At 34.3% G+C, this 15,592-nt stretch overlaps 1 pseudogene; it reads right to left on the bottom strand.

Moving 5' to 3' along the window:
• Positions 1–1,034: 1,034 nt before the first annotated feature.
• LOC119877376 lies at positions 1,035–1,481 on the bottom strand (annotated as a pseudogene).
• Positions 1,482–15,592: the final 14,111 nt, after the last annotated feature.

Below are 15,592 nucleotides of genomic sequence, written 5' to 3'. Positions count from 1 at the left end.
GTCTCAAGAATTTTTAACCCCTATGTAAAATAGATAAGGACATGATAAGAGTAAAAGGTAAACACATTTCCTCTGCTGCATCCCCACCAGTTCCCTCCAACCCTTTGCATTGCTTATCTAGTTAATAAGAGCAGTATTGCTCAAACTAGAAATCTAAAAGGTATTGATTTCTCAGTCTTCTTTATCACTCAGATTGTTGGTCAATAAGTCTTGCCTATTTTATCCCAGAAATGTCTCTGTAATCACCCCCTCTTTCAGAACCCACATTGCTTCGTCCTCAGCTCAGCATTTCAGCACTTCTTATTTATTAGCTTGGCCTTCCTCCTAATCTTAACTCCTCCAATCCAACTGCTTTAAAACTATCAATGTTGTTGAAACTCTTCTTATGTTTCTCCCTAGAGTAATGGATTCCTGTTGACTAGAGGATAAATTAAAACAAAAACACAAAAAGTAAACTTTAACCACATCTTTAAGATCTAGTCCTAACCTACCTATGTAGTCACATGTCCTCTCACCCCTCTCTAAGTCCCATATACTATATTACTGTCACAACTGATTGCTCTGAATCTGCCCTTATCTACTCTTCACCTCCATCTTTGCATGTATTTCTCCCAAACCATCCAGGCCAAAGTAGCCCTTCAGACATTCTATCACATTACTCCGTTTTACTTCCTTCATATGTATCTCCAACTCATATTTTCTTGCTTATTTGTTTATGTAGTATCCCCTTCTGCCAGAATGCCAATCCCAGAACAGTGGACCCTATCTTTTTCAGTCATACAATCCTGGTACCTACAAAATTACCCATTCAATAAATGAGTGAATGCTCCCCCTCCCCCTGGCAAGTTACCTTTAAGTCCTCTACTGTTAGTCAACTAATATTCATTTTTATTTTTTTAAGCAAAAATTGCCCCACAAGGGGAATTTTATTGATGGTACTAGTTTATTTCCCTCTTAAAAGACCAAGTGAAGCCAAATGAACTGAACATAACCTCAAGATTTTGTTGTCTTCATCTTATAACAAAATATGAACCTTAGAACTGGATACCTTGGCCCTTTCTCTTCTTATCCCCTCCCAGTTCACAATGCTTGCATCTCTTAATAGCCAAGCCATTTTCTCTCAGATTTGTAGTTGTTCTCAACACATTCAAGCCTCCTCACAATCTTCCCTATAGCTTTAGTCTTTTTCAGGAAAATTGGCTTAGTCAGCCCACCACAGCCAGTCTGCTTCCTGTCATAATGCCACTTCCCTGGGAAAAAAAGAGAATCTTTGCCTTTCTTGTACTGCATCACTTTGTGGGGTTAAGGCTTGCCACACTTCCTGCAGAAAGTCTGGCAGGTTTTATGAATGTTCACTATGTTTGTGAGAGCACCATCAGCACAGAAAGCCTAACACTCATTTTTAATTACCCTTATTACAGACTATTCTTATAGACTATTGAAGGATGCGATAGAGATTACTGATGCTCACCAATATTCATATCCTCGTCTTCCTGTCCACATAGCTAGATTGTATTTCTCGGCTACCCTCGCATCTAGATATAATCATGTGAGGACATTCTGGCCAATGTAATATGAACAGAAGTGATATTGACCACTTCTAGTCCTGTCTTAACATAGATAAACTCCTTAAACAAAATCTTATTCTTCAGGTCTTACTCTTCAGTCAGTGGGTGAATGGAGATGAGTCTAAGGATCTACATAAGAGTGAAGTCACAAAATGGAAGAGGGCTGGGCCCTTAAAGGCCTGATTAGAGCCTTTTACCCCATCCAACAACTACATTGACTATGATTTGACACATAAATTTTTATTTCATTCGGTCTTGGGGTTAGAAGAGTAATTTGTAATAGCAGTTAGTTTCTGTTGACTAACACAAATAGTTTAGTGAGAATATGTGATCCTGCCGTCCTCAACTAGACTATGAACTTCTTAAGGGCAAAAGTCATGACTAATTCAATTTTACATGTCAACTCCAAAGACAATCACATATGCTGACAAAGGATGGATAATTGCAATATTTATCTTTTTTTCCAAATTCTCCGTAAAACATACTTCCTCTCAAATGGCACCAAAAGTCCCCTATCTCGTGACAGTTCTTCCTTAAGCATAGTGAAATAAAAATGAGATTTCTAGTATCTGTGTGATATAATGAAGAAAAGGCCAGAGAGACCCACTTTCAAAGACCTGTTTCCCACTTACTAACTTTGAGACCTAGGGTGAGTTATTTTACCTCTGTAAGTCTCGTTTTCTTCATCTGTAGATGCAGATAATAATTACTATGAAAATAGAGATAATGTGCAGAGATCATGTAACAGTGCATGGCAAATGTGCTATTCACAAAAATGATACTGGTAATAATTATTTTCATAGTTACAAGGCAAAAATGTATACTTCTACATGGAAACTGTGGAAGAGAGCAGAGTAGTATTCTTTAGTAGAATATTTGGGGAGATAGTTAGCACTCATAAAATTTATTTCATGGAAGGAAAGTTGTACCATCTCTCTGAGGTTTTGGTCATGGTCTAATGCTTGTGGGGACTTAAGCAGCATATGCTTTTGTAGAAGAAAGTTGATGGTAGCTCAAAAGTAGTGCAGGCACCCTAGGGCTTTACGAAGAGCTTAGGCCATTTGTAAGCAACAGTGACTGACCCAGCCACTGAGAATATGACAGACAGAAAACCAGAGATTTGAAGATTATAAAAACTGAGCGATAACAACAGGAATTCCCTAGTCATTCTTCAAAATTCTGTGGTATTGCATCTATTATTTGTAAGTGGATATTTCTTAGAAAAATAACAGCAAATCCAGCTATTGGTAGTGGGATTTCAAACTGGTTTTCTCCAGAGAGATTTATTCAGAATAAGCCTTTGAATCATTTAAAAGCAAACCGGACAAATCCTCATGTATTCTTCCCCCAGGAAATGACCCCATTTCCAAGGGTAAGATTGGATGATATACTACAGCCAATACTGATTTACTGAAGATGTTATTAAGTCATCTATCTTTTCTCATAATGATAGAAGAAGTTAGAGTCACATTATGCTACTGAGTCTTCAAAGGAGGCAGAAAAAAATATAATACAGAATTTTAACAGGGGGTAGAAAATTTGAAGTTGACATGAAATTGGCATTCGATGTACTATTTAGAATCCATGTCTTGGTCCACAGGAAAGTATTAGGATTGGTTCCTATGCTGGAGTGTAAGCTTGTAATTTTAAGACAGATCTGGAGAAATCCAGGACAAATAATAATGATAACGATGAATGGCTCCATCATTGCCTGCCTATGGTGGAGAACTTCTCAGTTTAAAAAGCACTTTCACTGGCATTATTTAGTTTAATCCCACAAAAGAAACACTATCAGACATTATGAGCATTCCATAGAATCAATGTCATGCCCATCAAGAATGAGGGTGTGGAGTCCAAAGTATTGAGGGAGGGTACTAAACAGTCTCTCTGGTTTGTTTTCTATGTAGCAGATGCAAACATTGCTAGAGGTGAATCCAGGTGGAGTAAAAGAAGATAAAGGTATTTTGGAATACCAGACAATGGCTAATCTTTTGTGGATCAGGCTAGAAATGAGGAGTTCAATTTGGGAAGATTATACATGATACAGTGCTTCGTAAAAAACCTTTGGTTTCAGAGAACTAGAAGACTGGAAAATATAACTTAATGTAGTGTTATCTCATTTTATTGAGAGGAAAGTGAAGATCAGAGAAATTAATGACTTGATTGAGAATAAAAAAGGGAAAGTGGCAAAGTAGGGATAAGAGATCCAGTAAAAAGACCTGTGCCATCTTGTTCCACAAGGGAACTTCCTTAATTTGGAGAGGTGAGGGGGGGGAAATATAAGTGTAGTAAGTCCTTATCTCTCACAGCACAGGTCACTAAATAATCTCTAAAATTTATAACTTGACTTAGCAGTATAATTATTTTATTTAGTCATATGGAATTAATGGCCACAAGAAATAACAAGAGAAATTAATAGAGTTAAAAGGGTCTCTTCTAAACAGTTACAACTGAGTATGGGGAGATTAGTTGTGTTTTTTTTGTTTGTTTTTGTTTTGTTGTTTTGTTGTTTTTAGATTATTTAGACCTAAAAAATGAAGAAAAAAATAAAACTTAAATTGCAATACAATAGTGTCCTTTATTAGCTCCAACACTTACCAAGATAACTTTAGAAACATTCCTTAAGCTTGACAAAACTCCCATTAAGAGGAGTTCAACCTGTATAACGGGTTGAATACTGTATTTCTATTTCTATTTTCTTTTTACTCTATCAAATAGTCTTATTGAAAAAAATTATACACAGGACATAAATGCCTTCTGTTGGCATTATAAAGCCCGTGAGATATAATCAAAGCCTGACTAATGTATTTAAAATTCTTAGATAGGTACTACAAAGTGGAAGATGGTTAATAATCAATATAAAGACCCACATCCATTGTAAAAGGCAGAATTAAAAGGCAACTTGTCTATTAACTTCAAAAGGCACTGCAATGGAAGGACAATCCCTTATCTTCTTTCAGCTATCCATGGGGATGGTGACCTACAGTTCTATGTCCTCTGAAGAGCAAAAGAGACATGCATTTCATTGAATTTTTACCTTAAGGACTTGTGATGAAGGCTGTGCCCTAAGCATATTGGTTAATATGGAGAAAATGGCATCAATATATAACTCTTTTGGATTCATATCTCAATATTAAAATATTGGTGGCAACCCTAGATCAGAAAGCATGGATGGGGAAAGGATATAAATTCCGGGCAGAATGTCTAAGAGGCCTAAAGGAGTAATAGCTTGACCTTCAGTGATAGGCTGAGTTTTATATTCACTTCACTTAAAAACGACACCTGGTACATTTATAAGTAAAAGACTTTATCATACTAATGGTCCTGAGGGAAGCCATGGAATTACTAAAGCCTTCTTTTCTCCCCTAGAGTAACTGCTAAAAGAGATCCTTTAAGATAGGCACCTGACATTTTTGAACGTCCAATATTGTCTTTGCAATATGTGATGAATTGTATAATCAACCTGAACAAACTCACTAAATATACTGCTGGGCCCAAATTTTTCCTTCTACTTTTGCTTTCCAACCCATCTTCGACTCAATGGAAGACCCAACCATTTTAAATAAATATCTGACCCTACCACTCAACTTCTTCAATCCTGTAGCTGGAGTCACACAGCTCACAGGATAAATTAAAAATTCTTAGTAAGTTATATAAGATCTGTCATCATCTTCTTGGCTCTTCTCCAACTATCCAGACTAACGTTTTGCAACCACTTTTAATGTGCCAGGCACCGGGCTAAGTCCTTTATGTGACTTATAACTTTAAAACTTAACACAATCTTGTGTGAGAAGTACTATTATTATCTACATTTTATGGATGAGAACTGAAGTTCAGAGAGGATGGTTTTACCAAAATTGTAGCTGGTAAGTAGTAAAGCTAGAAGTTTATGATCTATATCTTTTTTCTAGCATGGTTTTCTAAACCTTCACTTAGCATGATTTTGCAACTCCAATCTGCAGTATTATTTTCTCTCCATTTAATAGTTTCCTTATTTGTACTGGGAACATAAGCATTGTCTTCTTTTTTTTAAAGATTTTATTTATTTATTTATTTATTTATTTATTTATTTATTTGAGAGAGAGAGCATGAGCAAGAGGGAGAAGGAGAAAGAATCTAAGGCAGACTCCACATTGAACACGGAAACTGACAGGGTCTCCATCCCACAACTGTGAGATTAAGATCTGAGCCAAAACCAAGATTCAGGCACTCAACCTACTACATTTCCCAGGCATTCTGGTGCATTGTCTTCTAAACAGCAGTATTTAGTAACCAAGTATTTTTATTCCAGGATAAGGCAACTAAATCATTCCTATTTTGGTAGATAATTTAAGAGAGAATGAAAATAAAAGATTGGAAATAGGGATATAAGGCAAAATTTAGACAGAGTATGAGGAGAGTTTTTCAATGAAGTCTTAAAGAAAGCAAAGGAAAATTAAACCTAGAGTTTTGAACAACATTCCTGAATTCCCTAGGCTGGAGAGAACTGAGTTGGGAGAAAGAGTGAACAAGAGAAATCCTGAAATTTTTTCGAGCAAGTAACAAGTAAATGAGTGTCAATTATTCATTTATTATTATTACTTAAACACATTATTACTACAGTCTTTGTTTGGTATGCTGTTGTTATTCATTTACTTTGACAGACACAGAAAAATTATTCACAAGGACCTCTGCATATTCACGTATCACAATAGTCTCTCTTCATTCTAGTTTTGCCCAGCTTCAAATCCTCCAACTGTGGAGGTTTTAAGGAATACAATTTTTAAGATTTGAGTGGGTGAATGTGCTATATTTGTTGCTTCCTAAAGATTTCTTTGATAGTACTAGCTATTTATGCAACTGCCTCACTTTAGGCATGCATTTTTCTTTCTTCTCTTCTTTAACTCCTACTTATCCATGGAGGCTAACTTAGGTGTGATTTTACCTTCTCTCCTGTGACCCCATACATTCTAGATCAGGTTTTCCTTTTTTGAGTTTTTATGGAAACTGTACTTGTACCTAGGATGGCATTTCCACATTGAATTGACATTGTCAGGATGAGAAATGTAGCTTTTTCAGTGATAGTCCATGTGTCATAACAAGTAAGAATGTTGGTTCTGGAACCTGTCTAGCTAGCTAGGTTCAAATCCTGGCTTTACCTTTTACTCTCTGAGAGATTATCAACAGATTATGAACTTCCCTGTGCCTCAGTGTCTTGCTCTATAAATGGGAATCATCAGATATCTGCTTCATCAACCGGTTGTGTCCATTTATGTAAAGTGATTTGAAAGACAGCACATGGAAGGTTCTCAGGGTTAAATGAGCTAATCAATTTGACTCTTGATGACAGGAAACTGATTAGCTTGCATGACTTCATTCCTTTAGATCTTATTTTCATCTTAAAGTTGAGGGCCTATGAGTTCTGAAAAAGTGAATACCTCTGTTCAAGAAATAAATGAACTGCATTTTTTTATCATGATAAAATGATTTTTATAATTTTTAGTATTTTATCTGAACTCCTTATAGCACTTACCACTTTACACTTGGTAATATAGTTTTCTGCTATTCCTGTTTTATCTTTGTTGAGTAATTTGGCCCTAAACCTTCATTTGTACATTTTTTGTATTTGTGCCTCATGTGTTGCCTAATGCATAGTAGTAATGCAAGTATTTGCTAAATGAAAATATATAAGTAAATCTGCAAGGAATAAAAAAAAACTAGTAAGTTTGATATCATATAGGGTTAACTTGAATTCTTCATATTGGGTTCTGTGACCATGAACCATTGTTAATATCCTTGAAAGTAAGGAACTTTATAATTATAAAATATAACTTCATAAATTTCTATTACAACTACAGGCACTATAAAAATCAAAATATATTTCCACGCTCTAAAATCTTAATTTAACAGAACAGTTAAGCACTCAGTGAGTATTTATAGACTTCATTGCCTTATGGTAGAGATTTGGTGGTAAATATTCAGGATTAGACATTTGCTCTCAAGGAACTTACAAGTGTTTGATGTCATTCTTCTTTCTTAAGCACATTTTAAATATATTTTATGATCCATCAAATGAGCTTATTCTAATAGCAAATGATATATTCTGCTTGCCTGTATACAATATATTTCATCAACTATATCCCACAGAGAAGAGCTTACTTTTATTTTTTTCTTTTTCATTTTTTTCCCCAGTGCCCTAAATATCAGAAACCTAATGTTTTATCAGATATTTGGGGAAAAAAAATGTACAGACATGCTTGGGTATAAAATTAAATTATTATTTAATTAAAATTAAAAGAATTTAAACCTATTAAAACTTCTAATGAGATCTAATATTTTCTTTTTCCATTTAGCAAATCAGAGAACTCATTGCTTGAAACAAAGCTTATTCCCCTTTTAATAATTATAGCCATTTATTTATGTAAGTTAGCTCTTAAACTTGTGAAGCTCCAAAAGACACCCTGGACTCAGCCAGAGAATTCTAAGTAACTATTTCTAAGCTCTTGCTTCTTGAACTGTGCTTTCTTTTATTTCAGATCATTGCTTTCTTCACTAAATGCTCCATAAATGGTTTTGAAAAATGAAGGGACAAATTGGTAACAGATTTTCACACCCAAGCCTCTAATCCCCATAATACCTTTGCCAATCTTATTCTATTTGCCTGCAAACCATTTCCTCCTGTTCTTGGTTTGCTGCTTGGAAAATATTGACTACCTTCTAAGGCAATGTCCTATAGGCCCATTCTGGAGAATGTCTCTGACATCTCCACACCAAAATCAAGTTAATTCCTTACATCATCTAACATCATGATGACATGATGACATTTCAAATATTGAATAAAGCTTCTCAGATATTATCTCATTTCATCTATATAAATAAGAAACATAAAATATGCACTATTACAATCACAAATTTGTGACTAAATAAACAGTGGCTAAGAAATGTTAGTTAACGTGCTTAAGTTCACTATGTAGAGAAACTAGAATTTAGTCTAGGTCTTCAACCCTGAGTTCATAGCCACCAACCTATATGAAATGTTACTAAAGCAAACTAACCCAAAGTTTGTTAATTATCTATGTCATGCTCATTCTCCAAGTAGGTAGTGAAGTCCTTGAGGAAATGGACCTATTATCATAAATAGAATATATAGGATATTATTAGATTCTTAGTGCTTCAAACTTAAGAGGGGTTTAATATGTATTTGATGGATGAATTGATGAGTTGGTAGAGGAGAGATAGATGAAAGTAAGAATAGGAAGATTAAAAAATGGACAAATGATTGAATGACCAGAGTAAGTGAAAAGACATAATCCTAGGGACTGATTTGTGGTCTGACATGGAGAGAATACAGAATTCTTGAGTCTGCTTCCCCATTCTTTGCCCTAACTTGTTCTGCCTGTAGAACTATGTATAAATGCTAATGTATCTTATTTTTTCCCTACTGTTGTTAATATATATATAAATTTTCACCTCTGGGAGTGCTTATAGAAAGCATTGCTGTCATCTAAGGAGTGATTTAATTTCTCATACATCCGTCCAGATGATGTATATAACATTTCATGAGATGGTATTTCCCCAAAAAGTTGGTTTGTTACCCATATAGGAGATGACCAGCAAACGGTTGTTATATGACTAAATGAATCAATCAAAAATGAATGCATAAAGGAAATCAGTTAATAATCAATCACCTAATCAATGTCTGAGTGTAGAAATTATACATTAATTTACTAATTCATGTTTATTTCACACTGTAGCTAAGGGAGCTAACATTTACCGAAACAGGACTGTATGACAGATACTGTGGTGTGCTCTTACACACAATGAGTCATGTAATCTTCATAATAGTCATGCAAAATCTATGTTTTCATTTCCCGTCTCAGTCATTTGTAAAAAAAAGGCTGAGAGGGGTTAAGTTTGATGAAGTAAGATTCCAAGCATCTATGAAGTGGCGGAGATCAGACTCAAACCATGTCATTTTGATTCTTCATTACCTGCTCTTTTCTTTGTAAAAGAAATGTAGAATGACCTTGAAAGTTAAATAAATTTGGTTTACAATGTTTAAACTAGTAATGCCCAGTTTTCTGATGACACTGAGTTTTACTGGTCAGATAAATTACTGGAGTTACCAATACTCATCCTAGAAAAAAAATATTAAAATTATGGGAAAGACTGAATACTCAATTACACAGAGCATGCCCCATCAAATTAGCCTCAGTTGCCTTCTAAAAAGCTGTGGTGAAATAGAGCCAAGGGCTTCCCCTAAATAACTAAGAGCCAACTATCTTCCACTCCTGGCCTCTTACCACCTTTTCCATACCTAGAATGATAATCACATATTTATGTAGGGCCTTTTACAGATCAACATATTTTTCAAAAGGTGATTAATTCTGGAGAAGCTTTCTTGTGTTTACTAACTTAGCATACTCTCCAAAAGTTTAATTGCACCTGGGGAATGTACATTTCCTCAGGACAACTCTATACACCTGCTGTATCCTAAGCTGAAAACTCAGTAGTTTTTTTTTTTTTTTTCCTCTTAGTAGCTATTTTTCCCAGCTTTATTGAATCAGAGTTGACAAATAAAATTGCACAAATTTAAGGTATATGATATTTTGATATCTGTATCCATAGTAAAATAAACACAATTAACCTCATTAATGTATCTATCTCCTCACATAGTACCTTTTTCTGTGTGTTGTGAGAACACTTAAAATCTAGCCTTTCATAAATGTCAAACATATACTACAGTATTGTAACTACAGTCAACCATGTTGTAAACAAGATCTCTAGAACTTATTCATCCTGAGTAACTGAAAACTTTACCCTTTGGCTAACATCTCCCCATTTTCTCCAATCTCTGACAACTCCCATTCTGTTCTTTGCTTTTATGAAATAGATTGTTTTAGGTTCCATATGTAAGTGAGATCATTTGGTATTTGTCTTTCTGCCTCTGGCTTATTTCACTTAGCAAAATGTCCTTTACCTTTATCCATACTATAGTGAATATCAGGATCTCCTTCTTTTTTAAGGCTGAATAATATACAATATATATACCACATTTTTGAAATCTCTTCATCTATCAACAGATACTTAAGTTGTTTCTCTATCTTGGCTACTATGAATAATGGTATGATGAACATGGGGGTGCAAATGTCTCCTTGAGATACTGATTTCATTTCCTTTAAATATATTCCTAGTAGTGGGAATTTTATTTTTAATAGTAGCTCTATTTTTAATTTTTTGAGAAATCTTCATACTGTTGACCATGGTAACAAATGTGAAGTAATATCCCATTGCAGTTTCAATTTGCATTTTTCTCGTGATTAGTTATGTTGAGCATATTTCATATACCTGTTGATCATGTGTATGTTTTCTTTGGAGAAATATCTAATCAGGTCCTTTATCCAATTTTTAATCAGATTATTTGTTTTTTTGGTATTGAGTTGTTTGACTTCCTTATCTATTTTGGGTATTAATCCCTTATTGTATATGTGATTTGCAAATATTTTCTCCAATTCATAGGTTGTCTCTCCCAATTCCACAAGTTGATGTTTCCTTTGCTATGAGAACTTACTGGTTTTAGAAACATGTTAAACTCAAAGGCCTAGGGAGATTGAGGGGGAAAAAATAAAAGAATTATGGATTCAGACTTAAAGGTAATAATTTAGATCTTTAAAGAGAATGAAATAGTCCTAAATTATTTATTTTCTTACATAAAAATTCTAATTCACTATTCATAAGAAAAAATTAGATTATTTATAATATTAGATAACATATGAAATGATTGTTGTAATAAAGCAATTTTAACGGTAAGAAATCAGAAATAATTATAAGAAGACAATATATAGATTAAGTATTTATACTCAGTTCATTACTGTAGTTGTATATTTACATTTAAAATGAACTTTCTGGCAGCCAAGTTAACAAAGGAAGACATTTGTCGGGTTCACAGCCTTTACTGGCAAAAGAAAGTAAAAGGATCATCAGAAGAGGCAATTTCTTTCTGGGCTCTATCCTAGGAGGATTTATCCCTGAGCAAAAGTCAACAATGAAATGGAAGAACATGGGTTATGGATCACAGTCATCAATGGGGTCTTCTCTATGTAAACCTAGATAGGTTATTTAACACTGCTAAGATTTAACTCAGTGAAAGAAATTTGTGTTTAACATTTATTTTTTTTAATATTTTATTTATTTGGCAGAGAGTGAGAGAAAGAGAGAGAGCACAAGCAAGGGGAGCAGCAGGCAAAGGGAAAGGGAGAAGCAGGGTCTCCAGTGAGCAGGGAGCCCAACACAGGGCTCAGTTGTAGGATCCTGGGATCATGACCTGAGCTGAAGGCAGACACTTAACCGACTGAGCCACCCAGATGCCCCTGTGTTTAACATTTAATTAATTCAGAAGAATATATAAACTACTTTTGAAAAGAGAAAGAACAATAACAAAATAATTCCATGTATACCCATATTTAGAAACAAAATGTCACAATACCACAGGAAACCCCTGGATGTCTCTCTCTTAAGACCCATTCCCTTCTCTCCACTCAATCTCAGAAAAAATTAAACTCCTAAACTTTTAGAGTAGCCATTCCCTTACTGCATTTTATAGTTTTCCTATATACAATGTGATGTGTATCCCTAAATAAGATATTATTTAATTATTCATGCTTTTGAAATTCATGTACGTGTATCATACTGGATGCATTTTTTCTGCAAATTGCTTTTTTTCACCAACTTTATGTTTGTGATTCATCCCTCTGAATATATTTAAGTATAGTTCAGTGATTTTCATTACTGTGCAATATTCTCTTATATAACTATAATAAGATAATTTAACAATTATGATAGCTATTTATGACAATAGCTATTTGGGTCTTTTCCCCCAGTTTTGTTTTGTTTTGCTATTACAAACAAGGTTTCTATGAACATTTTTTTTCTATGTCTCCTATATGTATGAGAGTGTCTCTAGGATAAACTCTTAGGATGGCTATTGCTGGGAAACCAAAAATAAAAGTATATAGAGCCTACTGCCCTCAGTCTAGTCAGATGGACATTGTGTTCATATTAAATTAATCATAATCCTTGATTAATGAAACACCCATAAAAATGGTCCATGCAAGCATCCACATTTTTTACTTCCCCAGTTAATGTCAATTGTTTTCCAAAATGGTACTGCTATTTACATTTTGCCACCAGATTCAATTGCTCTACAGTCCAGCCAACCGTTAGATATTTTAATTTCTCTAAATCTGGTGGATGAGATATGTAATCTCATTGTCATAATAATGATTCATCTTATTTCTAGTGAAGTTGAGCATATTTTAATAAGTTTATTGCCTAGCCACAATTCTTACCTTCATGTTTAATGCTCAGTGAAACATTTCATACATGTTTGTTAAAATGATGAAAATAGATACATACCAAAATATCCAGCACAAATCTTGGTACAGACCTGGCATTTCATACAGGTCAATAGCCATACTTAGCTCTCACCCTTCTCATAAATAAGAACTACATCATAAAATGAGGAATAAAATCTTCCCCTAATTTTTAAATAATATTTTATTTTTAAGTAATCTCAATACCCAATGTGAGACTCAAATTCACTATTCCAAGATCCAGTGTCGCACACTCCTCTGATTGATCCAGCCAGGTGCCCCTTCCTCTAATGTATTTAAAACATACCAAAATTTGCTCAGATAAATGCTTCTTGGGCATGTGTGCATGTGCATGTGTGCACACAAACAAACATTTTTACCCAATTACCAGAGGCATTTCTGTAAGAACCTAAAGTTAAACTATCCTATTGTATTCATGTTTTGCACTCCAAATAAACAAAGAAAACACAAAAGATTAAATAAATAAAAATCTGGCACATGAGAAAGGTATGCCAAAAAGAAGTGTCAGATACTGTAGCAGTCTTTGTCTGTTTTTTTAGCAATCCTCATTTGGGTACACTGTAATCCCAAGTCACAATGTAGACACTCTAAATGAGAGTACATGTGATAAAAATCCAATGTAATGTAAATTTCAAAAGTTAGAAATATGTATATTATGATAAACTCATATGTTTTAGTAAAAAAATTACCAATGCTGTACAACTTTCTAGATTCTGTGGGTATAGCAACCTCTTTTTATAATAGTTAATATATACAAAATGAGCTTCCAGGAAATCAGCAGGGACTCTTACCAGTTCCCAAAGTTTTGGAGGGATTCCAAATGCAACGTAGCCATTTTTAGGAATCTGGAACTAAATCTAAAAAGTAGAGATGATAACATCTTCCTTAAAGTAACATTTCTAGGATTAGAGAGTATGTGTATAAACTGGCTGAAAGATAGAAGACTCAACAATAACTAGTAATTATCTATCCAACAATTTAAAAAAAATTCTACAAGTATTTATTGAAAACCTAACATGCTGGCACTGTGCTAGGAACTGGAATATATGTATTATAGGAGGAAATAAACTAAAATAAATACACATAACGAAACAGAAGCCCTTTGTGGTACTATTAAAATTACTAGCCTTCTCTTAAACCTTTCAACAGAAAAGCTGATTTGAATATTGGTAGAATAGTCTAGTTATCATAAAACACACTATAACAAATGTTTTGTTTTGTTTTGTTTTGTTTACTTTCTTTTCATTTTACTTTTTTACTTTCTTTTCATTAACTATATTTTAGGTGGGTAAATCCTTGTTATGGGGGCTGTCTTCTGCATTGCAGTTGTTTAGAGGCATTCTCAGCTTCTGTCCACTACATATCAGTGGCACCCTTCCTTCCTCACCACCCAGTGTTGAGACAATAAAAAGTGTCACCAGGGGGCAGCCTCAGTAGCTCAGCAGTTTAGCGCCACTTTCAGCCCAGGGCTTGATCCTGGAGACTCAAGATCAAGTCCCACATCAGGCTCCCTGCATGGAGCCTGCTTCTCCCTCTGCTTGTGTCTCTGCCCGCCCCTCCCCCCCCGTCTCTCATGAATAAATAAATAAAATCTTTAAAAAAAAAGTGTCAACAGGGGTGCTTGGGTGGCTCAGTCCGTTAAGCAATTGATTCTTGATTTCAGCTCAAGTCATGATCTCAAGTCATGATCTCAGGGTTGTGAGATCAAGCCCTACTTCAGGATTTGTGCTGGGCATGGAGCCTGCTTGAGATTCTCTCTCGGAAATAAATACATAAAATCTTAAAAACATGTCATCAGTCATGACCAAAATTTCCTACAGGACAAAGATCATCCCCAGTTGAGAATCACTGTGTTAGAATAAGAGACTTATGAGAGAAAAGAGACCTAAGATTGAAATCTGGCTTTACCAATGACTATTTCTGCATTTATTTAACCAATGTAGAATTTAGAAAACAAAGCATATAGTAATAAGGCCATTCTAGTGGGGTTTCTTAGAAATTTTAGCTATTACACTAAACAGGATTTATTTTAAGTATTAGATAAAAGTAACATAGAATAAGTAAAAATCCTAGTTCCCAGTTCTAAAAGCTATATAACTCATAGTTGAGTGACACAAATACTACATACTGTATGCTGCTGGCAAGCTCACTAACTCTGCATTCTTCTCAATGATTCAGTTTTCTCATCTGCAAAATGAAAGGTGATTCCTCACTTCCCAAGGTTTGGTAGAGTACCCAGATAAGGATTTGCGCTAGTCCATATATTCCCTTTTTTGTCATCCTTTAACATACAATATTATAATTGTTTATTATTATTATTACTATAAATTATTATTGAAAATCTATATATTAAAAATTATTCAAATATGTTGGTTCATTTTTCTCTTATCCTTTCTCCTGTCTCTTTTCTTCCTTCCTTTTTTTTTTGTTTTTGTTTTCTTTTTTTACTACCAATATAACCAGAAGCCACAAAAAGATAGAAGTTGTGTAAACAGCCACAATTTCTTATCATTTTAGGGGCTTCTACCCTTAATAAAACCCTTCCCACAGGTATGCAATAATAAATGGAATTCACATAACAACATAGAAATTTTTATCTGAATATTAAAAAAATTCAAATTAAAATATCTCTAGGAAAGGAAGCACTCAGTT

The sequence above is a fragment of the Canis lupus genome, chromosome 21, assembly GCF_011100685.1.
Source record: "Canis lupus familiaris isolate Mischka breed German Shepherd chromosome 21, alternate assembly UU_Cfam_GSD_1.0, whole genome shotgun sequence".
Classification (NCBI taxonomy): domain Eukaryota; kingdom Metazoa; phylum Chordata; class Mammalia; order Carnivora; family Canidae; genus Canis; species Canis lupus.
The sequence above is the reverse complement of the archived record's forward strand: the minus strand, read 5'-3'. Positions and strand labels throughout refer to the sequence as shown.